Source organism: Electrophorus electricus, chromosome 17 (assembly GCF_041902795.1).
Source record: "Electrophorus electricus isolate QZ-2024a chromosome 17, ASM4190279v1, whole genome shotgun sequence".
Lineage (NCBI taxonomy): Eukaryota > Metazoa > Chordata > Actinopteri > Gymnotiformes > Gymnotidae > Electrophorus > Electrophorus electricus.
The window spans coordinates 11305642-11329598 of NC_137513.1; the positions used below are offsets into that span (position 1 = coordinate 11305642).

General features: G+C 39.5%; 1 protein-coding gene and 1 long non-coding RNA gene across 3 annotated transcripts in view; one reads left to right on the top strand and one right to left on the bottom strand.

Annotated features, from left to right (window-relative positions):
• lsamp (limbic system associated membrane protein) overlaps positions 1-23957 on the top strand; it is a 722044-nt gene that overhangs the window by 458301 nt on the left and 239786 nt on the right. The window lies entirely within an intron of this gene.
• Positions 12215-14818, bottom strand: LOC145651870 (uncharacterized). Of its 2 annotated transcripts, none has more exons than XR_014117947.1 (3): positions 14713-14818; positions 13125-13179; positions 12215-12460 (listed from the first exon to the last, which is right to left on the bottom strand). It is a non-coding gene; the product is annotated as an uncharacterized LOC145651870 (long non-coding RNA). The 2 variants fall into 2 exon arrangements; XR_014117948.1 differs by having other exon boundaries at positions 13125-13182.

Sequence of the window (23957 nt, forward strand, 5' to 3'; positions counted from 1 at the left end):
TGTTTTAATGAGTTCAAACTATATGTGGTTTGTTCATGCTGTTTTTGTAAAAATAAATAAATTAATTAATAAATAGTAGCAGAGATTCATCAACCCACTGCATTGAAACATTTACATTTTGGTGTGTTCAGCAAGTTTACTTACCTTTTGCCCTTGACAGAGGACAGCCCACGGATCTGCTATTTTTGGTTGTGTATGACCAAGCAGTCTTTCCTTGCTGCTAGACACCATGTTTGAACCTGGAGCCAAGATTCGTGACACATCCTTGTAGAACCCAAATGATTCCAATGATTCAAAGCTTCCAAAGGTGCAATAAAATGTAACATGATAATAATAATGTGAAGGGATTGGATGACTTGCAATGCTTCGACTTGAGATTTGCAGCAGCCTACCACGCATATGTGGTAGCACATACACTTCCTTTGTGCTGTTCCTAAATGGCTACACAGAGACAGTGAACACATACAGTGAACAGAAACATTCTGCATGGAGAAAGGTTTCAGAAATTGATGTTTTCTCTGGAGGGTTGAAAATTAACTATGTAATTTTATTAATAATATATATAATGTCTTCTCTCATTGAGCTATCCATAATGCTGTAATGATAATGATTCAGTAGTTGTCATGATTAATCCCTCCCATCTTCCGTGTTTGCCCTGTCATGCGTATTTTAGTTCCATTCTGTAGTTTCGTTTTCTTTACACATTGTACTCCATGTATCCTAGCCTTCGTGTTTCTTAGCCCGGTGTTTTCTTAGTGTCTTTTGTTAGAGCCTGATTCCCCTGTTTGCCTTTCTGTGTTGTTGTTTTGTAATGTATCCTCGTACTTTCCATGTTGGCTCTATGACCCTGGATTACCCTAATGACTATGACTCTGGATTTGCCCCTAATAAATCTCGCTCTTCTCCACACGTGCGTCTGACTCCTTACCGCTCAACGTTACAGTAGTCTTGTATTTATACACATCTGCTGTCCCTCAAATTCAAAATCCAAACAGGAAGAAAGTTTGTTGGGTTCTAACATATTAATATAACATTTTATACATTATGCAAATATGATTTTTGGCAAAACTCATCCCCTCAACAGCAAACTTGAAGTGGGCTAAGTGTTAACAGGTGTAATCCAAAATTTCACTCCATTTATTTTCAGCAAGAAAATATTGGTGAGGGACTGTGAGTTAGCAAGCAGTTCGAATATGACTGCCAACATGACGGGAAAAGCTTAGCTGACATCAACTTTATGTAAACTGCATGCGTCAGACGTACGTGTAATGCGGTCCAATTAGGAAAAAGCCCATTTTCATTGTCCATGCAGAATAAGCATGTGCATTTTTTAGATCTTGCCGGTGGACATGGACAAAAAAATTAACACTCATAACACTCATCACTATTTGCCCATGTGCCCCACCATGTATCCTTCAAAAGCAAAACAAGTACTGCAGCTTTCCCATCTGCAATAAGTGCCAATTCTTTTCCTACAGTGCTAATTCTGAGAGCTCAATATCCATATGTAAAGAGAAGGAAAAAATCCACACCACATGCAGTGGACATGTAGCTACTTTTGTACAACCCTAGAGAAGTACTGGAACAGTATCATAATCAGGTAACAGCACATTATGGAATAATGTCCTATTAATAGAGAATTGTGATAGTGGATACATTTTACTGATAATAGTAATGGAATTGGTATACCGTATAACAACCTGTTTAATTGGAGGCATAGGCCTGTATAAATTATAACTAGCCCCATGCTTACCTAAAGTATATAGAATTAGTGTAACAGTGAGGATTCATACACGAAGGCATGGATTATATTCACGACTTCTAATACAAAATGGGAGCTTTCAATGAACAGCCAAGACACAGGGCACAAGACAGGGTTTAAATATTTGAATTAATAAACATTAAACCAGACACAGGTGCAAATCATGAACAGCCAAAAACAAAACAAGGACATGCGCAGAGAAACAGACGATGGGTGGCGAAAATGAAACTAAGGAAAGGAAGAAAAATAATAACATGAGACAGGGAAGCTATAGAAACATGGACGCTAGGAGGGATCGACCATGACAATTAGGATATGAGAGCTATGAGAGTTGTAAGATACAGATGTGTTCATTACTATTGTTATAACTCAGTTAAAGACTAACATGCTGTGATTTAACAGAGTAATCGAATACCTTATTGCAGTTCCATACAGTCCTGAAACAGTCTGCGTTTCAGGATTAGGGTTACTTTTTATGTATGGTAACAAATAGGATTACAGTAAATGTGAATTCATTCACTGTTCATAGCCTGATCCAATGGACAGTCCCAGGGGTTTTTCCCAAGATAGTTCTTGATCTCAGTTTCTTCATTAAAACCTATTCCTCTGAGCTCTAGGGTATTACTACTACCTGGAGTTTTCTGAGATGAGGAATAGGAAGCTGTGGAGCTGTTTCCACTCTGGGCAGCCCATTCTGCTTTCTGCATCAACTTTCTGTTTTGATTTATTTTCCAAGAAGACGTTTTCTTTCTACCAGTATTTATGAACAGAGATTTACTGACACAGGGACTGAGTGATTATTCCTTTGAATTATGTAACTTGGCATGTCTGCACTCAACTGTGCTGATTGTACTTGCCTAGTCAGCAGTAAGTGGGTGATTTAGACTCTTCTGAGGTCCACAGACATGCCAAACGTGATGTCAACATAATTATTTAATAAAATGGGACCCGTGATGATTAAAGACTGTGTGCTTAGGTTTTATGACTTTCTGCACACTCATTCATCTGATTTAACTTCCTTTAAATGGTTAATATATGAGGGAACACTGTTCAGCCCTGTAACAGAAGGTTAATAGTAGTGGTTTTAACAACCTTTAATCATCAGAACTTGTGGACAGTTAATACATTCAAATCAATGCACACCATACTGATCGTATTATGCTAGGTAAATGAAAACCCTTTCCAATTACTTCATTATGATCAAGGCTATGGTAATAGTTTCTTTGTTATTTTTGTGAAACGCACAAACTATATTTTAAAAGACATCACTGTCTATTACATATGATTGTCACATCAGTTTATACACACTGTGAAACCACATCCGTGTGGTATATAATGATAAATAACGCAGATGTCATTTCTATAACAAATAAAGTTCAGTCTGAAGCTCAATCTGAAAGCACTGCTCCATTTTTGATTATCCTTCAGCAAACACACAGTCACATTTTTTTCCAAATGACTCTATTACACTAACTGTAGTAGCACTGGTGGTGGTGGTGGGCAGGGGGGGGGGTGTTATATGAATATTCTTTGAAATTTATTTTTAGATTTTTGAAGATCTGCATGATTGTGTTGCCATGTTTGGTGAATATAGTGACTGCACTAATTCAGAATCAGATTCTGATTCTGAATTAGTCTACTGTTATATCAGCTATTCAGTGACATTACAAATGACATTACATTCTATTGGGTAGAATGATTTGGGCAATGTAATGCATTAATGGGTTTGGTTGATATGGTATGGTAGACATAGATTTAGGTGTTGTGTTGGGTTGATGTATGTGGGTGATTATGCTAGGTGGTTGTATGTAAGTGTTGTGTTGGGTCAATGTTTGTGGGCAATGTGCTGAGTGGTTCTATTTAGGTCTTGTGTTGGGTTGATGTCAACCTCGTAAGTATTCATCCCACTTAAAATTCTTCAGTTTCATGTGAATTACAAATTACACTTCATTTGTGTATGGGTTTGTATAGATTATGCCAAGCTGATGAACATTTTATTTCTTAAGAACTATTGTCTACTATACCAGATTTTTTTCCTATGTTGATTACTGATGAGCAATGCATATATATTTATAGAAGATTCCAGGGAGTGTATGATGTAGATGTAGATATGTTCAAAATTCCAGTTTAGTACACAAAGTTTTCAAAAAAACAAAACATTTTGGATGGAGGTCCTTTCAAAACACATGACAGTGACATTTTTACTGTAACCTTGTACAGTTTTAGTAGCACTTTTCTTGCACAGTTGATAAAGGACCTCTGTTCAAAACATCCTGTTTCTCTGAAAACCTTGTGTACTTCACTGCAGTTTTTACTACCTCTGTCTTTAGTTACATATGCAGTTACTCTTTGCGATTGTCTTCATACATAAACACATATATAAATGCTAGTCTCCCAATTTAAGATGATATGCTAATTTTGTGCTCACCTGTTAGCATACTCACTTTTATTTACTATGATGCCCTATACTTACTGTATAAAATCTGCCAGACACACTGGATCTTTGCTTCAAAAGGAACCCTTTAAAACGCATGCCTTTTTTCTGAACTAATTAAAAAACAGCATAGTTGATCACAGGTGGTGGTGTGTGCGGTTTATGTGATCCATAAGGTGATTGGTTGTCCCTGAGCAAGTCTGCAAAGGCGGCACCAAGTGAGGGTTGCACTCACTTATCCAAGTAATGTATTTAACTGTTGTAATTTTAATTTTCGGAATGTTTTGGTGTTTCCCAGCCTGGTCATCAAACCCCCAGACAGTACATATTTTTACTCTATCACAGCTTCTAGCAAGCCTGAACAAGGATTTATTGTTCTTGATTTCTTGGTTCAAATGTGTTGGGATCTAAAATGCAGAAAAAATGTGGACTTTCTAGGCATTCTTCATGGTCGGATTGGAAAAATCTTTAAAAGGTTTGAGCTAATTTTTCATAAAACAAAGGGAACATATTTTGAAAGGGGGTGGTAACTCCCTCTTCCCAATCTGTATGATATATAAGAGAAAGAGAGTTTTCGCTTTCAAGAACTACTTTACCTTCTTGTTGTGTAGTGTGAAAAGGGCAAGGAGGCCTAGATGTGGATAATGAGCAAATGAAATTTAAATCTCTGCTTGCAATCTACTCTCTCAAGAATTGCATAGTCTCTGTAGTCACCAAATCTTCTCACACACACAAGCATAAGCATTCACACACACACACACACACCGCACACACACACACACACACACACACACACACACTGCTTCTAAAAGTTCCAAGTCCTTAGAGAGCCTTCATCCTTGGTTCCATCTGTGATAGTGTACCTATATTCTCCCTATGGACCTCTGTATTGTACAGGCTGTCATATATTTCCTCCCTCCCTCTCTCTTTCTCTCTCTCCCTCTCTCTCTCTCTCTCTCTCTCTCTCTCTCTCTTTCTCTCATTATACCTGTCCTTCATATTGGGAGACAGCAGTGTGTGGTCTCTCAGCAGCAGTTACGCTGTGGGGAGATCCTCCATCTGTACAGCAGTGTCACAACACACCGTAGCGATACGCCACCTCTGTTTATCACATGCTGTGACCTTGTTTGTTAAACCGAAAGGCATGTAAGTGAAGTATTAGCATACATTAAGGCAGTCTGATGGAGTTTTTCAGCCAGCAGAGGGCAATGTGACTTGGAGCCTTCTCACCCATAAAGACGCTTCATACATAATTACATAATTTTATGGAATTTAGTTCTGAGCCAGATGAACACTAATGGACACTGCAATATGCTGAAACTGTAGATATGTGTGGAATCATTAACCTTAAAAGTGGAAGAAGGGTTCAACCTCCCCATCTAAATGTTCAATAGAGAGAGAATGATAAACATCAAGATGGGTCTAAAATTGCACTAGACTGATATAATCTTGAAGCAAGTTTTTTATGCTTGAGTAATTTGTGAGATCCAATCGCATACAATACTGTATAGTATAAGCCTGTCTCTTTTTACAGGAACCATTGCATGGAGACTCTATAAAATAAAAAGTCAGTGCTCAGTGGCCCCAGAATGATGAAATGATTAAAAAGACCCATGTTTTTCAGACCCAGGCTTGTTCAGCCTGCCAGTGGTTAAGATGCTCAGGTCAAGATCCTCTTGTCATAATTTCTGTCCTGATATTCATAAGCTCACTCTTACCGGTCCTCTGATTCTGCTACTGATCAGGAACCTGATCTTGATGTTTCTGAAGTGAAACCATTGACTGCTAATCATAAATCTTTTACAGTTCTGAGGCAAGTGATTTGTGTTTTAAAGCAAAGCAGTACATAAATGAACATGCACAGTGCTATTGTAATACAGTACTATGGGACATTCACTTTATTATGCCTAGATTATACTTACCTAGGTTATGCCTAGGTTATACTTACATCAGTTTGTCATACACTGTTCTACTCTGTTCATTGGTGAGTTATTTAGCTACAGAACCACTTCTCACCTAATATTATTTGAATGATGGATCATTCTCTATACAGCTTTAACACTTAAAAGTGGCATTGTGGTAGTAGGTGTTCAGATAGTACAAGTTTATTAGGTGCAGAAGTGTTACTCGGTTTTATTAAGTATAATTAATTTCAAATGTACTTGTATAGTGTTTTTTACAACTTCCATTGTCACAAATCAGTTATTTCAACCCATGCTCCTCTCATCATCGCCAGACAGCACAACAAGAATGACTTTCACACTTGTCATAGTCACTGCTGAGTTACGATTGGTCCACCAACCAAAAATATCAAGCCGACAGTAGTGACAAACTCATATATGTTGTTAGAACCATACATTTTCTGTGGTCTTTCTAAAAAGGGGCTGGTGAGTCTAGATTACTTTCTGTATGGAGGGAATATGGTCTCCCAGTGTTTGCAGCTGATCTGCTTTCCTGTTTTATTTTAAGATATCCCCATGTTCTCTTCACTGTTCCATTGTTACAATTAGACTGGATTAGCCAAGAATCTGTTATCATTTCAACAGTTGAAAAACCTCATGACCTTGCTTCTGGTCTGCCTTGCATCTGCCAAAAACTCATTCCAGAATTAAAGAAAAGAGATTTTTAGTTACATCAGTTTGGATGTATTCCAGTCTGTCCTGATTTTGTTTATGCAAACAATGTGGCAGACGTTATTCCCCCATTACAGTACTACCCCTCATTATAGCTCACTACAAAGTCTCTCAGTGAATATGTGAAACAAATTAGCCTCTTAAGTGAATTTGTTCATTAAATTAAGTTTTCAACAGTAAGTCCTTGGTGTTTGAACTGTTTCTTGAGCTTAATTCTTAAACTGAATTTCTTAATTGTGATGCATTTCAAACAACTGAGTGGAAGTTACAGGATATTTATAAAGTTTGACAGAAGAACAAAAAAAATATGTGATTGTATCCAGTTGTATGAGTTGTATGAGTCTATGAGCCTTTACGATTGCGCACAATTATTTCTGTTTGTTTATACTAATTATAGTGGATTTCATGTGTCCCTTAACCAACCATGTAAAAGGTTCTCTAAAGCTCTTTCAGGTAATTCTTTGGTACCTTGCTGTGTCTCTTCAGCGAATGATTTCACTAATATGGTATATAAGAGCTTTATTAGATGTCACTTGTGTGTAATTTAGGAAGTCATCATATATATAGCTTGCTTCTTCATGTGGATAGATTGGCCCTGTTAAACATTCATCAGTCTATCGTTCAGGGTAGGGTAGAACAGATCAAAGGCTGACATCACTGAGTTCTAGCCCATGCTGTCCTGTATGAATTCCCATCATGAAGGAAGAATGTCAAGGATTATCAACCCTGTCAGTGCCTAATGAGACGTGATCACAACTGCATCATGGGTAATGCAGTTTGCAAGGACACAGCGTCATTAGTTAATGGAGGCAGAGCTAGATGGATTTCGTAAGTAATTGAAATGACACAAGCAGTACTCTGTTTGATCCATCACAAGGGGGCTAGATGGATCAGCCCCCACAGCACTATACCAGACTTACAGTGGGAGTGTGAAATGGCATCTGCCCTGCACTGCAGAGGGCACTTTTGTACAGTGTGAGGATATAGATTGGTAAATAGAACAATTGTTTCAACCAATTGTTAGAACCCTAAAATTATGCAGCCCTTGGTTTTGGGACAGGTAGTAATTGAGATGTTGGCAATTTGTTGATGAATGATCATGGAATGATAAGTGACATGAGCCCATTACTGCTAAGAACAAGACCATCAGTTTACTGGATACTCACAGCCGACTAGATAATGTCTCTCAAATGCAGAGGTCTGCCCCCTTCACACGCACACACCCACAAAACTGGAGCAGCTTGCAACACTCCTCACATTCATACAAACGCAGGTCGAAATTGGGGGAGGTATTTATTATATTTATTGGAGTGTACTGCCCCCCAGTGGTATCTTGTGGCAAATAAACATTTTATTTCACTTTTATGTATTGTGGAAATTTGAATGCTGTTTGAATGAGTTGTGTAGTAATTGTATAGTTAATTAACACAAGCATTCTTGAAAGTAAAGTGCTTTGTACTCTTTTTTGATTATTGTGTTATTATAATGCATTTTTTTAAGTTTGCAACATCCAGCATAATTACATTATTCTGCCTTCTTACTTTAGAAAGACCATTTTGGTTTTAATAGCAGTGAGCTACAAAGTGTGTGTTTGTGTCCTATTGTTCTTTTTCAGATGTCAGTGGAGTTGCTTTCGTTGTATTTTAATATAAGTAAAGCCCAGCGCTGCGGTGGAAGGGCTTCAGAACAGATGACGAGTTGTCAGGGTTATGCATGCATGTCTGGTGCCGTATACTTCCTGTGAGTCACACAGAGTGGTGTGCCATCTGTTCCTTTCTTTAGATCAACATGAGGCCCTCAGTGGACTGGCACTTAAGGCAGGTTCCATCGTCTATGTGTCACGCACGTTTCAAAATTACCATCCGTTAATTAGTCTCTGTAAAGTGTGCAAATGATCTGTCTTTATGGAAATAATAGCACACCACTCTTCCCTTTTCTTTTCCCACAGTGTGTTGTTATTACAGAAGGCAGTTTAAGCTACTGTTATGACTGGTTGGTGTGGTTATGTATTATGTGTGGTTGAGCATTTTCAGTTGTAACTGAGAAAACATTCTTCTTGAATGTACTGGCATGTTTGTAGTGTTTATGAGAGATAACTGACTACAGATATAAAGATGGCTTGTGTTAATTGGCAGACCTTGAATGGTTGCATTCACAGATGATATAAACGGCATTTAGAACTGCAATCTAGTGGACTATCCAAACTCTCTAACATGTTTGGATTTCTTACGACTGGCTGATTCTTTTTTCTCAGTGGAGAAGAGTAGAAGTGTTCAGTGGACCTAACATGGGTGTTCACAAAATTGCCTTTGATGAAAGGCTGCCAGCAGCCAGACGTTTTGTCAGTACATTACATGTGGCTTTTGATATTTTCCTTTGTGTGCTTCTCCTCTTTATGATCTGATGTTAAAGTTTCTTCATCTCCAAAAACACTGCCCTGAAACCCTAGAAACAATTTCTCAAATGTAACTGCAATCTAATCATCATTCTCCAAATTAAATGCAATGCATTCACTAACAATATGTTAAACATATAGTAAAGAGGTTAGTGTAAATAGGATTCCACACAAACATCCTTGTAATAATGGCCAATTATTTCCTCACTGTTAGCCGTCATTAATTTCCACCCACGGTCTCACCTGCTGCTCTCGATGTCACAGGACAGCTGAGCGTGACTGGAGAAGAGTGCTGCCTGTGATAGCTTTGGGTGTCTGCCATCTCAGACACCCAAGACTGGCCAGCACCACTGTGCATAGACATAAATGTGGAGTTAGGTCATATTTCCAGCTTCACAGAGTATCTAAAGAACATGGTGCAATTTAAAACCATGAAGTGGAGGTGTAATTATATGCTCAATTACGCATTTCTAATCTTCCAAACAAGGTATAACAGTTCAGTAAACAAAAGTTTGTACCAGTGTCATTTTGGAAGAGAAACCTTTAGGTTTTTCCAGGAATTCTCATTTCCAAGTATTCATTACTACAACAGACAAGAACACTAAACTATATCCGGATGGTTAATTGCACAACTGAAGAGATGTGGAGTGTGGAAGGTGTCAGAGCTTGGTTTTGACACATTTCTCAGGTGCTAGAATATAGAAAATATCTGTCCCTCAGCCAGGAAACCACCATATAAGATTGCAGCCACCATATAGAGGAAGAAAAAATTTCCATTAGACCTTCATGAAATATTAACACAAATTGAGAGCTGCACACTGAGACTTGAAGGTTCCATGCACTGCGAATATGCCCTTTTTTTCTCTGGTTGAAACATATTTGGCCATAACATATTTGTGCAAACCAGCAATACACTTAAGAACAATGCACAACACATTTACCTTTTAATGCGATCCTAGCCATCAGTCTCCACAAGCCAGGGGAACATTTTTATTTAATTTGTCTGGCAACCTTAAGCCGTATTTATTTATGTTTTTCCCCCTGACCTTTTGTGTTTATTTGTACATGACAGTGATGATGGCTTCAAGCTGATGTGTATGAATATGAGATGCAGGATGAAATCATTAAGCTAAGTGACTGGATGTTACCAACATCAGGTTACGGCCTATGCCTTCGTAGAAATGCATTCGTGTTCATGGTCATTACATTCCCATAACCCGGCAGTGTAAAGGGCAGCCCGTAACCCTTAGGCAAGCCTGGCCTGTTGAATGCCCTTCTTTATTACCTGGATGCTGTGTGAGGTGGAGAGCAGGGTGAGCTGTTCCACTGTAGGGTGTAGTGACAAGCTTTTTGCTGCCAAATATGAACAAAAAAGCATGTTTTTTTTTTCATTTTTCCCTCTGAAATCATGTTGACCTGGTCCTGGATGGTTCTAGGTTCAAGCGCTCTTTGACTGACCATGACTGCTGTGCCCTTGAGTAACAGCCTTTACCCCGTTTGCTGCATACCCATCTTTTGTAAAAGTGGAATTACCTGCAATGCCTTTAAGACACACAGATTTAACATGCATATGCATGTATTATGTCATGAGTTGAGTGTGTTCTATCATTCAATTGTTGGTTTCATTTTTATTTCCCAAAAATTAGACAGGAATAGTACCAGAGTGCTTTATATGCATATTCAATGTGTGGATAGTATATTACAAAAATAGGCTAGGTTTTTTTTGCTGCTCAGAATCACCTGATATTCTACCACAGACACAATCTGACAGAGGATAAAAACAAACAGAAGTGTCCTTGTGGTGAATGTTCCTGGTCAACAAAACTAGCATTTAATACTGAGCCAAACCTTCACAGCCTCCAAATACACCTCAGATGTCTGGGTAAAAGCATCATGCTTGCCGAGCCCGGCCCAACATGTTGGTCCAGGGAATGAGGAGCATTTCAGTGGCCCTGCTGTGGAGAAGTAAAGGGCACAGAGGAGGGCATGTGGCACCATAGCCTGTGAAAGGCACAGCATTTCACTCTCTGCATTGCCTGTGAACCTTGCCTGCAGACTATAGCGAGAATAAAAAGGAAAGGTCAATCGCACCTTAAGTGCTTACCAGGTTAAATGTCTGCAGCTGGGCACTTTCATTCATTTCCATTAAAGCACAGCCAGCTGCATATTACCTGGAAAATGACACATGACTTCTTTTAATAATAACAATTAAATAGACCATTCTCTGTTTTTGAGCCCATGAAAGCTCTTGGTCATTTAGCTAATTTTTGAGTGCCTGTCTGGTAATTAGTATGCAATAACATACAAGGAAGCGATACCACACTAATGGGGGAAGGTCTGTGAAACACTTCAGCTAATATTTCAATAGGAATAAAAGATGGATACCCACAATGCTTGATATATATATTTTGATATATTTAATATCATCTGTGTGTGTGCAAGCATGCACCACACAGGACAGGCGGAACAAAAAACAATCTTGTTTTAGTATGGTTTTACCTTACTACACTAAGGTCTGAGTATGTATGCCTGGCTGAGTTGTGGTTGTGTGATGGAGAGAGTCTCAACACATGTAGTGGGGTCCATAGAAATAAATATTCCATGACTGTTTTTTTTTGTTACACTAAGCTGAGTTGTGGTTGAGTGATGGAGAGAGTCTCAACACATGTAGTGGTGTCCATAGAAATAAATATTCCATGACTGTTTTGTTTGTTACACTATGCTGAGTTGTGGTTGAGTGATGAAGAGAATCTCAGCACATGTAGTGGTGTCCATAGAAATAAATATTCCATGACTGTTTTGTTTGTTAAACTAAGCTGAGTTGTGTTTGAGTGATGGAGAGAGTCTCAGCACATGTAGTGGTGTCCATAGAAATAAATATTCCATGACTGTTTTGTTTGTTACACTAAGCCCATGTGTATGTGAGTGTTTGTGTGTATGCATGCTTGTACCCATGTTCAGGAATAAATCTATTTATTCTGACTGCTACAGTGTGTGTGTGTGTGTGTGTGTGTGTGTGTGTGTGTGTGTGTGTGTGTGTGTGTGTGTGTGTGTGTGTGTGTGTGTGTGTGTTTGCGCATGTTTACTTTTATATGTGCTTGTCTTTGTCTTATTGCTGTGTGCACTATTGCATAGCAGGCCTTCATTAAGTCCTGCACTTTCATCTGGTTTGTTGTTGAGGGCGACCATATCTAAGTTGTCTCTGTGTGGTGTTGCCATAGAAACCAGGGTGCCTCCTATCAAAACAGCAATGGAAAGAATGAACAGAGAGAGGGTGAGTAATTTGAGTGAGTGAGTGAGTGAGTGAGTGAGTGAGTGAGTGAGTGAGTGAGTGAGTGAGTGAGTGAGTGAGTGAGTGAGGGAAAACTCAGCTGTTGTAGGTACATTACAGTTAGACTAGAAGCAGGTACTTTCTCATGTTTCTAATGCAAACTTGGGATATCATGGAACTGTTGTCACTGCCTGATTGACATTGAAGTTATTAAAGCTAGAGGTGCTATAAAAATAGAGGCTTCCAGTTTCAGGATATCCAGCTGAAGGACAGTTATATCAGGATTTCAACATGATGATAAAAAGACATCAATAAGCAGATGCTTGTAAGCATGTTTTAGGGTCCAGAAATCAAGACTAGCTGGGGTACAGAACAGCATGCGTAACTAATAAGCCCAGTCTCAGACACAGCATGTGCACATAAAACAAGCACTTGACAAGCCATGCCAGCAGAAATGCTATATTATTCAGATCCAAACTTACTGGCAGTATTTCTGAATGCTATTCTTTTCTTGCATAGATTTATAACATAAAGTGTGTGTGTGTGTGTGTGTGTGTGTGTGTGTGTGTGTGTGTGTGTGTGTGTGTGTGTGTGTGTGTGTGTGTGTGCATACATCTCAAGCTACTCACTTCAGCTGGCAGGACATTGGGTTGACCTAGTGGCCATCCAAGGTTTCTTACTCCACTGCTTAGAGATACATGAGAACACATTTATTTATTAACACATTTAAACAATGTATCAATAAATAAAAAATATGGTTTAATATATCACACATTAAAGTCGTGGATTTATTATTATTATTATTGTTGTTGTTGTTGTTGTTGTTGTTGTTATTGTTATTATTATTATTATGGAATATAGCGACATTAAACTCTTTGGCCACCAGATGGCGGTGTTTTATAAGAAAAACAAATTCACCGCAGGGTTTTTACCGCACTGAAGTAGAAGTATACTCACTACATTCACAACCCTTAATAACATTTTAAAGTAGACGCAATCCCAAGCCCTCCATATCTATTTAAGATCAGAAACACTATGAATAAACCAAGTATTTTTATCCTAGAATCTATTCATATCGCCTGGCGAGGGCCTGGTGATACCTTATATACATAGATATTAAAACAGCCAATATGATTCAGTAGTTCCCGCGAGCGGTTTGGCTCCGGTATGTGTGCTGTTGGAGTTATTTGAAGCAGATGCCGTGCTAGCAGGGAGGTTTGCTTGTTGATGTGAAAGTTGATATGAAAAATGGTTTGTCGCATGCCGCTTCTGTGGGCGGTGAGAGAGCTTTTCAATATGCTGCAGCCTTGCGTGCTTATTTCACATTCTCCTCGAGTTAAGTGCTGCAAGTGAACCGATAACCATAAGGTTTCTCGTGTTTATATTCAGCGATTAAACACTTTTTAAACACATTTTAGTTGCCTTCTTTGTATCCTTGACACATATTTTACTTGACACAGACATTTCTTTTGATTTATACGTAGCATATTAAAAAGCGAGAGAAGCGCTCGTTTTACCGGTCTGTTATTCGAGAACCTCTGGTGAAAGCGATACTAAAATATCGCCGAGGTTCACAAACAACTGATTCATTCATTCAGTGCTAGGAGTATTCCTCACACAATGCTTTATTAAGTCAGGTTCTGTACAAATTTAGCAGCTAGAAGCTATGCTCCCATTCATATCTGCACAATAGCAGTTTATCATTTTATGTGGCCTCCGCAGTGACACTGCTGTACTCGCAAGGACACACGAGGTGGCGCTTCGATTCGCACTCGCAGTCAGACAAAATGTCATGTTCAGCACGATTCAAAGCATCGGCCTTCCAATTAGTCCTAGTGACGGACACCTCTAACTGCAGGAGCAACCCCGTCTCTGGACTAAATCTGCTGTTCCGTTCTCACTGATCTTTTAAGATCCAGAGGACATTTTCTGATATGAATGTTACACAAGTAAAATAACATGATTCAGCTATGACATATGTGTCTTTATGCCATGTATGTGTCTTTGTCATGCACTACAGTACACAATAAGGTATAACTTTTCATTATGGCTTGTGTGTGTCTTATCCTGGAGGTCACTTAGAAATATAAAGCAGAAAAATAAATGTATTTGCTATATAACAATCTTTGTTTTATAACATATAATCTAATATAATAACATAATGTTTGATCTCTAGATTACTCATGTAAGGCTGAGAAGGAATTAGCAAAATCTCACAAGTATCAGAAACTCTTCAGGTCTGCTGCCATCATTTTGTAGCCCTCAGAAGAAACCAGTGGGATGGGAGGTGTGTCTGAATGCGTTAGCCTGGTCACAGCCTCTGCGTTTCTGGCAGAGTGAGCAGCAGACTGTCATCAGTCTCCTTCAGTGTGAAACCCTCCCACACTCCCTCTGGCTATGTTAACACTGTGCCTGACAAACCACAAAATGGTTCAAATGTAATAGCGCTGCCCAAGCACACAAACTACAACATAATATACCACTTGGATTTGGAAACAAACATGTTTTGCACATTAAGGAACAATGTAATTGTTCATACATGGACCACCAGCAAGTTTAATTAGTATGCTACATTGAGTCTTAAGTAGTACTGTTGGTTTACATTTTATGAATGAGTTGATATGCTCCCTTTTTATGGTCTTTAATAGCCTTTGAGGGCAGAACTCAGTTTCCCTTCTATATGATATGTTTGCAGTTTTCATATAGGCTACTTTATGGCTCCTTCAGCTGACCTGCATTGTATCAACACCAGTGCACTGCAATATATTGCTCAGGCTTTGTTTGTGGACTGCCAGTCACACGATCCATAACCTTACAGTAACCTTCAGTGTGTTCCCATCCTATGTAAATAAGATATGTCCCTTACTCCCAGTTTGGCAAACGCATAATCAGTTACCTCTCATCCCTGTGTGACCTCCGTCCACATTAATATCATGTAATATTCAATTGTCTTAATTGTTCATCAAGATTATATGGAAAATTCCACTTATTGAGTATTATGGCTAAGTATGTGAATGGACACAAAGCACTAAGATGAGAAACATAATCATTGTAATTATCACCCAGATGGTTGCAGTCCATGTAGGAACTCTCAGACAAAGATTTCACTTCAGGCATTTCACATATTTTTAATTATGCAATTTAGAAGAAACATGGTCTCTAGCTCTGAACACCTGTAGACTCATGGTGCAAACGTCACAGTTGTAGGTTCCCGAAGTCAGTGCTAACGGACATGATGCAGGCTTCAGCATTTCACACCATCTGTGCTCTTAACTCATTTACTTTCCGCTTGTATTACAACATGAGAAAGCTTTTCACCACTGCAGTACAAACTCGGGCTAACAGGGCAAGTGGTTAACTGATCTAGCTTTAAGGGAAGACGTGCACAGGATGTCAATATTCTTCGACTTGTTTTTGAGCCCATATATGTGTTCATTAGTCATAACATCCCTCATCCCTTTCCTGTTTTTTAATGGTGCTACCCTCTAAATGCTTTAGTCCATGTGGTACCCAATGAAGTAGGATTACTGAGATGCTGCGCTGAGCTGAAGTGCATGGGATTTACTTCACCTTTTTAGTAACACTGGTACATTTTCACTCACTAACCAATGAATCCAGCACCACAGAGGAGGTCATAAAAAAGGTTATGTGCATGGCATATAAACTTGCACAGCCTATGTCTTCTGCTTGACTGTCATGAAGGCTTGGCAGTATAATGGAAGATGCACATATTAGCCTCTATAGAGGCTCTAGGTTCTTAGTGTCAGCCTCTAAGCCTTAATGTCCCAGGAACTGCGGTGACAGCCTCTTTCCCAAGTCCAGCTCAGGGTTCTTTAATGGAGATGGCAATATGGTTAATACACAGTCACAGAACTGGAGATCGAGATATACTATATTGTCAAAAGTATTTGCTCACCCATCCAAATCATTGAATTCAAGTGTTCCAATCACTTCCATGGCCACAGGCGTATAAAACCAAGCACCTAGGCATGCAGACTGCTTCTATTTGTGAAAGAATGGGTCGCTCTCAGGAGCTCAGTGAATTCCAGCATGGTACCATGATAGGATGCCACTTGTGCAACAAGTCCAGTTGTGAAATTTCCTCTCTACTAAATATTCCACAGTCAACTGTCAGTGGTATTATAACGAAGTGGAAGCAATTGGGAAGGCCACGTAAACTGACAGAGCAGGGTCGGAGGATGTTAAGGCGCGTAGTGCAAAGAGCTCACCAACTTTCTGCAGAGTCAATCACCACATACCCCCAACTTCATGTGGCCTTCAGATTAGCTCAAGAACAGTGCATAGAGAGCTTTATGGAATGGGTTTCCATGGCTGAGCAGCTGCATCCAAGCCTTACATCACTAAACGCAATGCAAAGTGTCAGATGCAGTGGTGGAAAGCATGCTGCCACTGGACTCTAGAGCAGTGGAGACATGTTATCTGGAGTGATGAATCACGCTTCTCCATCTGGCAATCCAATGGATGAGTGTGGGTTTGACGGTTGCCTGGAGAATGGTTTTTGTCTGACTGCATTGTGCCAAGTGTAAAGTTTGGTGGAGTGGGGATTATGGTGTGGGGTTGTTTTTCAGGAGTTGGGCTCTGCCCCTTAGATCCAGTGAAAGGAACTGTTAATGCTTCAACATACCAAGAGATTTTGGACAATTTCATGCTCCCAACTTTGTGGGAACAGATTGGGGATGGCCCCTTCCTGTTCCAACATGGCTGCACACAAGTGCACAAAGCAAGGTCCATAAGCACATGGATGAGCGAATTTGACATTGAAGAACTTAACTGACCTGCACAGAGTCCTGACCTCAACCTGAGAGAACACCTTTGGGATGAATTAGAGCAGAGACTGTGAGCCAGGACTTCTCGTCCAACATCAGTGTTTTACCTCACAAATGTGCTTCTGGAAGAATGGTCAAAATTCCCATAAACACACTCCTAAACCTTGAGGAAAGCCTTCCCAGAAGAGTTGAAGCTATTATAGCTGCGAGGGCCGACATCATATTAAACCCTATGGATTAAGATTGGGGTATCACTCAAGTTCATATGTGTGGAAGCAGATGAGTGAATATTTTTGGCAGTATAGTATACGTTATAGAAGAGCCACTTCTGCTGAAGAGCCTGAACATGCCTACATTACAGGTGAAGAATGTTATGAACATTATGGTAATTATAATATGCATTATATAATATAGTAACCCAATTTTCTTCCAAGGTGATGGTAATGAGTTGATTATACAGTTCACAAAGTTTATTACAGCAAATTTGAACTGGGCCAAAGGTCAGAATAACGATGCATGGTTGCTGAGAAATATACAAGTAAATCTTTAAAGAACACAATGACATTATGCTGGTAATTCATGCACAAGTAAGCCATTGATCGTCTGAATTCAATATGTATAGATTGAAAGGATGAAGATGAAGTAGTTGTTGCCTGAGATGTCAGGTGAGAAAATTACCATACCATGTCTGTGCATGCCATACTCCATTTACACTGATTTACATGGTTATGTGTCTGAAATCCTGGCCTTCAGTAACAACACCTGTGAATGGCACAGTGATCCAGTTCACTGATTATGCTAAAATATGTTTGCATGTGTCAATTGTATGAATAGTCATATGAAACTAATCACACATTTGAATTACAAGTAGAACTTGAAGCAAATCAAGATCAAGTGGAGGACAAACTGAATGACTAAATCATAAATTTTATGACTCATACATTTTTAAATGACATATTAAAAATGAATTACAGCTTTCATTTTAAGGCATCACTTAAGACTATATAGAGACGATTTGTATCTTTGTAAAGTTAATCTGTTCTCTGTTCTGGTTAGCTAAAAAGTTCTATGTAATGTTTGAATTCACTTAAAATGATGTGCTGTGATGAGGAAAGAATGCCATCGGTACTCCCCCAAATTGCCTTTGCTTGAGTTGTCTCCACTATTCAACAACTATGATAAATAGTAACATACCAACATAACATTTGTCATATATTTGGCCAAAGTGGAGTGACATACCAGTACTCAAGTCAATTTTGGCCCAGACATACCCATCAGGTTTAGGATTTATGAGATATCCTTCAGGAAATACATGCCAAACTGTGACAGTCCACTTAAGCACTATAATTTATACATTTTATGAATGCCCTTGTCGCACACAGAGATGATAGAGAGGCAACTGAATGGGTGATGAAATCCATCAGAGGTTTATGTTTCAGATGTGAAAGAAAAAGCTATTATCTAAAGGAAAGCTGTTAGCTAAAGGTGAATCTGTTGTTTGGTCCATGATAACTTTGCTATTCTAAACTATGAACATCATCATCTTATTACATGCCTATTATATTTGCATGCATATATGATGCATTCTAGTGTAATTACTGGTATAATGTAAATGTGATTCACAGTGCTATTGGTAATTAAATAAGGTCAGTTACATATTATCAAATGTCTACATTTGTCTGCAGGTTGTGGAAAGCTATTGTTTTCATGGGGTAAGAACAAAACTGGAATATTCTTCCCATTTAGAGTCTCCTAATACACTTTTGGAGTGCCAGATTAATCAATGCCTTAGTATGCAGATATGCCTCTGGGCTTCTTAAAGATGTTCCTTTACTTTAGTATAACTGGGAAAAGCTTCAGGCTATTCACAAAGATGGCAAGATCATGCATTGTGCTCCTCTGTACTGTTGTGATCTCTAAAATTTCTTTTGTTACATAACATTTACATAGTCTAACTTCCTAGACTTTTACAGTTACATGGTTACCACGTCTAACTTCCTGAGCTTTTATGTAAGAAACACGACAAATTTTTATTTCTTAGTAAGCTCCAATAAGTAGGGATCCGGAGTAGGTATATGGTCCTCCAGTAGTTCAAAGACCCTAGTCTGTTTACCCCTGATCTCAGTGCTGTCATTTTTTAGGCAAGCTGTCACACCCCAGTTGGCACACTGCTCCCAAACATCCACAAATAATACTTTCTGATCACTTTCCCAGCTCCCAATCTTCTACTTATTAGTTAATTCCCATCACCTGTCACATTTTGCTTCTCCCTATTTATTTCCTGTAGACTCCATAAGTACCAGGTTCTACCGTATGGTTTAGGCACCGCTCCTGCTATCTTTTGGAAGTTTTTGGGTAGACATCGATGACATCTTTGTCTGTTCTGCCTCCCTGGACCAACATATCCATGATCTATGCCAGTTCCTCAGCACTCTCCTGCACAGTAACCTATATTGCAAACTGGAGAAGTGAGAATTCCATCAGCACCAGATGAATTACAGTGACAGCTAGTCCTGACCAAGAAGCTGGCCTTGAAGGAATGGAGGAATTGGCTTGAGGACACCCAGCACCCATGCAAAATAATGAATAATCACAAAAAAAAACTATAATACTTGAAAGCAGCTAAGATGCTCAACACTAGAGAAGCCCAATGGTCTGTCATTTTTTCCCACTTTGCTTTGACTGTAACAGTCAACCTTACATCCACATATTCCCCCTAGGTCCAACAGGTAAGTGGAGCTTGTAAACCAGGAGCTTGGCAAGTTCTTGCATTTCTACTGTCAGGCTCACCACTCCATTTGGATTACGTACCTGCCCTGGACTGAGTATGCCCAAAACCCTCTTCAATATTTGTCCACTGGGCTCACCCCATTTGAGTGCTTTCTGGGCTTCAAACCCCCACTACACCCTGGAACGTCCCTTCCTCTGTTCACTCAGCTGTCCAGGCATGGTTCACTGAGAGCCAGAAGACCTAGGAGGGTGCTTACCACTGACTGTGAGAGGGCACTGATGTGTTTAAGAGAAAAGTGGATTGCCGTTGGGGAGAGCTCCCCATATATCAGCAGGGGGTTCACATGTGAGTGGTCATGGCAGATTGTCGGACTGGTCCATGTGGCAGGTTCCAGCCCAAGTATGTTGACCCTTATACCATCCAATGTCAGATCAATGATGTCACCTACAGTGACAATTTACTCATGGGTACACACGTCTCCATCATTTCCCATGTCTGCTGTGGGGCCAGTGGTTCCAGGTCCTGTCGAAGATCCCAATCGCATCTTCCAAATCTACTGGAGTTGAAAGGTGGCTCAGCTTACAAGGTTAATGCCCTAGTGGACTCCAGAAGAAGGAGAAGCCAGCTTCAGTACTTGGTGGACTGGGGGAAGTACAGACCAGAAGAGAGATGCTGGGTGATGACCAGTCAGATCCTGTACCCTGTGCTCATGCTAACCCAACTAGTAAACTATCCCACCTAGGCCAAGAGCTCTAATGCTGAACTTAATTAAAGATATTAAAGATTTGACATTTTTGTGGAGGAGAGGTGGTTCCTGCTATTTCACCTCAGTTTAATCCCTTTCACACTAGTTGCACTCTGCTCTCAATTTTTATTTTCAAGAGAGGAGGACTAACCTGTATAATTGAAACAAGTTTGATGACACTTACTTACACTACCCACTTCCTTCCCTCCTTATAAAATCAAATTAATCATAAACATTTTTATGTAAATTTGTGGCTCTTTATTGGAACAGTGATATCTGAATTATTAAGAACATCTGTTGATAGAGTCTAGGCTAATTTAGGACTAAGTTTAGTTTTTGGGTTTTTTTGATGATTTTTAATCAGTTTTATATCCTTTAAGGGAGTAGACCCAGACACCATTCACACCATCTAAACCCAGACACCATTCACACCATCTAGAAACTGTCATGTCATTTCTACACTGATTTTTAATTTCATATAGTATAATTATAATTCATCACACTGCTGGAACTCAGAAATGGAGATGCCAGGTTTTGATATGATACACACTGATAACATCTTTAGTGTCATGCAGCAAAAGTTATAATCTGCATTTCCTGGTAACAAACTAAAATGAAAATCAGTGTTAAATCTATGTACTTAGCTTTAGGAGGCCATCACAGAGACCCATGAAGCCAAAAATAAATCACAGCCAGATTGGCTAATGCCCAGAGAGTCTTTTATCTCTCTGATAAACCAGGTTGAGTAGACATTAGATGCAGGTTCAGAAGGAATAAGCTGTATTGCAGGACACGCCCTGAAGCACTTTGCTCAAAGGTGCCAGTCAACTGAACAGTCAAGAATGTTAGAAAAAGCATCCCAAGGGTAAATAATGTAGAGGCTCCCGATACCACATGATGCTTTGACCAATATTTGAACAAGCAGCCCTACAGTCACTTTTATGAAGCCTTGACACCCTGTACTATGTCAAAAACCTTTAAAAACAGCCAGAGCAAAGGCTACTCTTCACACCTGAGTGCTCATGGCAGATATGAGCATTCCTTGCCCTCAGCAAGTAGCAGGATCTGTAAGACTTATCATTCATCATTGTTCTGATATAGACTTCAGGTGCCTAGCAGGCCCAGTCAAAATCAGTGATTGGTATAGTGTAAACAGCTCAGAGGGGCTCTCTCAGTGGTGACAATGGGGGAGCATGCACGGCTGCCTGATTTGGCACCCCTCTGAGGGTCCTGGGGACCTCTGGATTGCCGATGGGGCTGGGAACAGACTTGCTGTCTTAGTTCATCAAAAGATGAGAGACTAGGGTGTGTCCTAGGGGATTGGTGTTCAGTCTTTAGAGGCGATGGTTCCTCAGGGGGCTTATGTGAGCATGGTGAGAAACAAAAGAGAAAGATCAATCAAGTTTTATACCTGTTTAGCATCTGTTTTTTCTAGTGCCACTAAAATGTATTTGCATTTTCATGTGTCGTGTAGCTAGGAGTAGGGAAAACAACACATTTAAGAACAGGTTGTACAATATTGTGAGGTTTGGTCCCTGCCAGGGGACCCAAAGAAGAAAAAATACCTTCCTTGATTTTTTATGTTCTTTGTAATCACTCTCCTTTTCTTTCCTTTCTCTGTTTTGTTCTCCCTGCTGATTGTTCTCCCCACATTTAATCCCACTTCCGCTCTCACTCTTTATCTCTCTTTGTCTCTCTCTCTGTTTCTATGATTTCTCTGTCTGTCTCTGTGATTCTCTCTCTTTCACTTTCTCTCTCTTTGTCGGATGTTGTTTTCATGGCGGAGCTTGATGGACAGGCGAGGCAGTCTGACCTCTCTTGACCTCTCTACATGAGGAAGTGTGAGAGGCCTGTTCCTGTCAGCTGCCACTCAACCCACTGCCATCAAGACAGAGAAAGAAGAGAGGGAAAAAAAAACCTCTAATTTCTCTTGAGGAAGAACAATCTCACTTTTCTATCTGCAGCCAATCTGGGTTTTTTTTCCACCCAACTCAATACGCTTTTGTCATTGGGAGGCTGAGAGCTGATAGAGAAAGTGATGCCCTTCTGTTGGTTGGACACGTAAGAGTAGTTAGCACTTTGATCTCTGGCCAGTGCTGGATGACAAGGACCCAACAACAGAGTGAAAGAGAAGTGGGAGGCCTAACTTAGGCTCAAAACATTAGAGAGAAGGAAACAAAAGTTTAATCAAAGATGGCTAGTCAACTAAAACTTGGAATTGTGGGTAAATACTTATAGGGAATAGAATAGAATAGAATAGAATAGAATAGAATAGAATAGAATAGAATAGAATAAAGCTACTACATTTGCCCATGCCAAACTAGAAAAAACAAAAGCTAATTCATTTGTCACACAGCCTGTTCAGGTTCTCATAAGGTATCAAAAGACATTTTTTATCACACCTTGTCCATGCAGAATGCTAGTGAAAGGCCCCATGAGACTGTGATTTGTATGGTTTCAGCACTACTGAACACTACTGTGAACACTACTGCATACAAATCTGTAAAGACAGGAGCATCTGTCAGGTGATCGGCGAGCTTCTATTAGCAGACAACACACACACACACACACCTCAAATCTAGCCTTTTACAGCACAGTCAGAAAAAGCCCTTAGTAATTCCAAAGCATTACCCAATATAGTCAATTAATTAATATTAAATAACTAGTTGCCATATTCTAAATAAGATTACTTCACAGCTTTAAATAGATCATTTGAATAAAGTTCTAAAGTTATAAATCAAAGAAATTAAAGATCTACTATCCATAAATTTGCAGTAGATGGTTTTGTTTTTTTGTTTTTTTTTCTTGCTGAGGTATTTGTAACATGACATGCACTGTGTTTCTGACACCTTACGTTGTATGGTGCAAATGTCCTTGCTTTGGTCCTTTGGGTACTTCAAGGTAAATAAATAAATAAATAAATAAATAGGGTACAATGATATTTAAATAAGAATAACACTATGTGACACAGGAGGCAATATTGCTGCCCCACTGTGAGGAAGACTGTGTGACACAACATCATGTAACAGCTTCAGTAAACCTTCCACAGGGCCCTCAATGGAGATGCTAGCTCTATGAGAATCTAAGAGCAGGCCTGCTGGTGGCATTCTTCCAACCTGATCTCATGTTGATTTTTGTGAGATCTAGTTTGAGCAAAATTCATTTTCTATGGTTTCCTGCAAATGTCATAGGAAAGGCA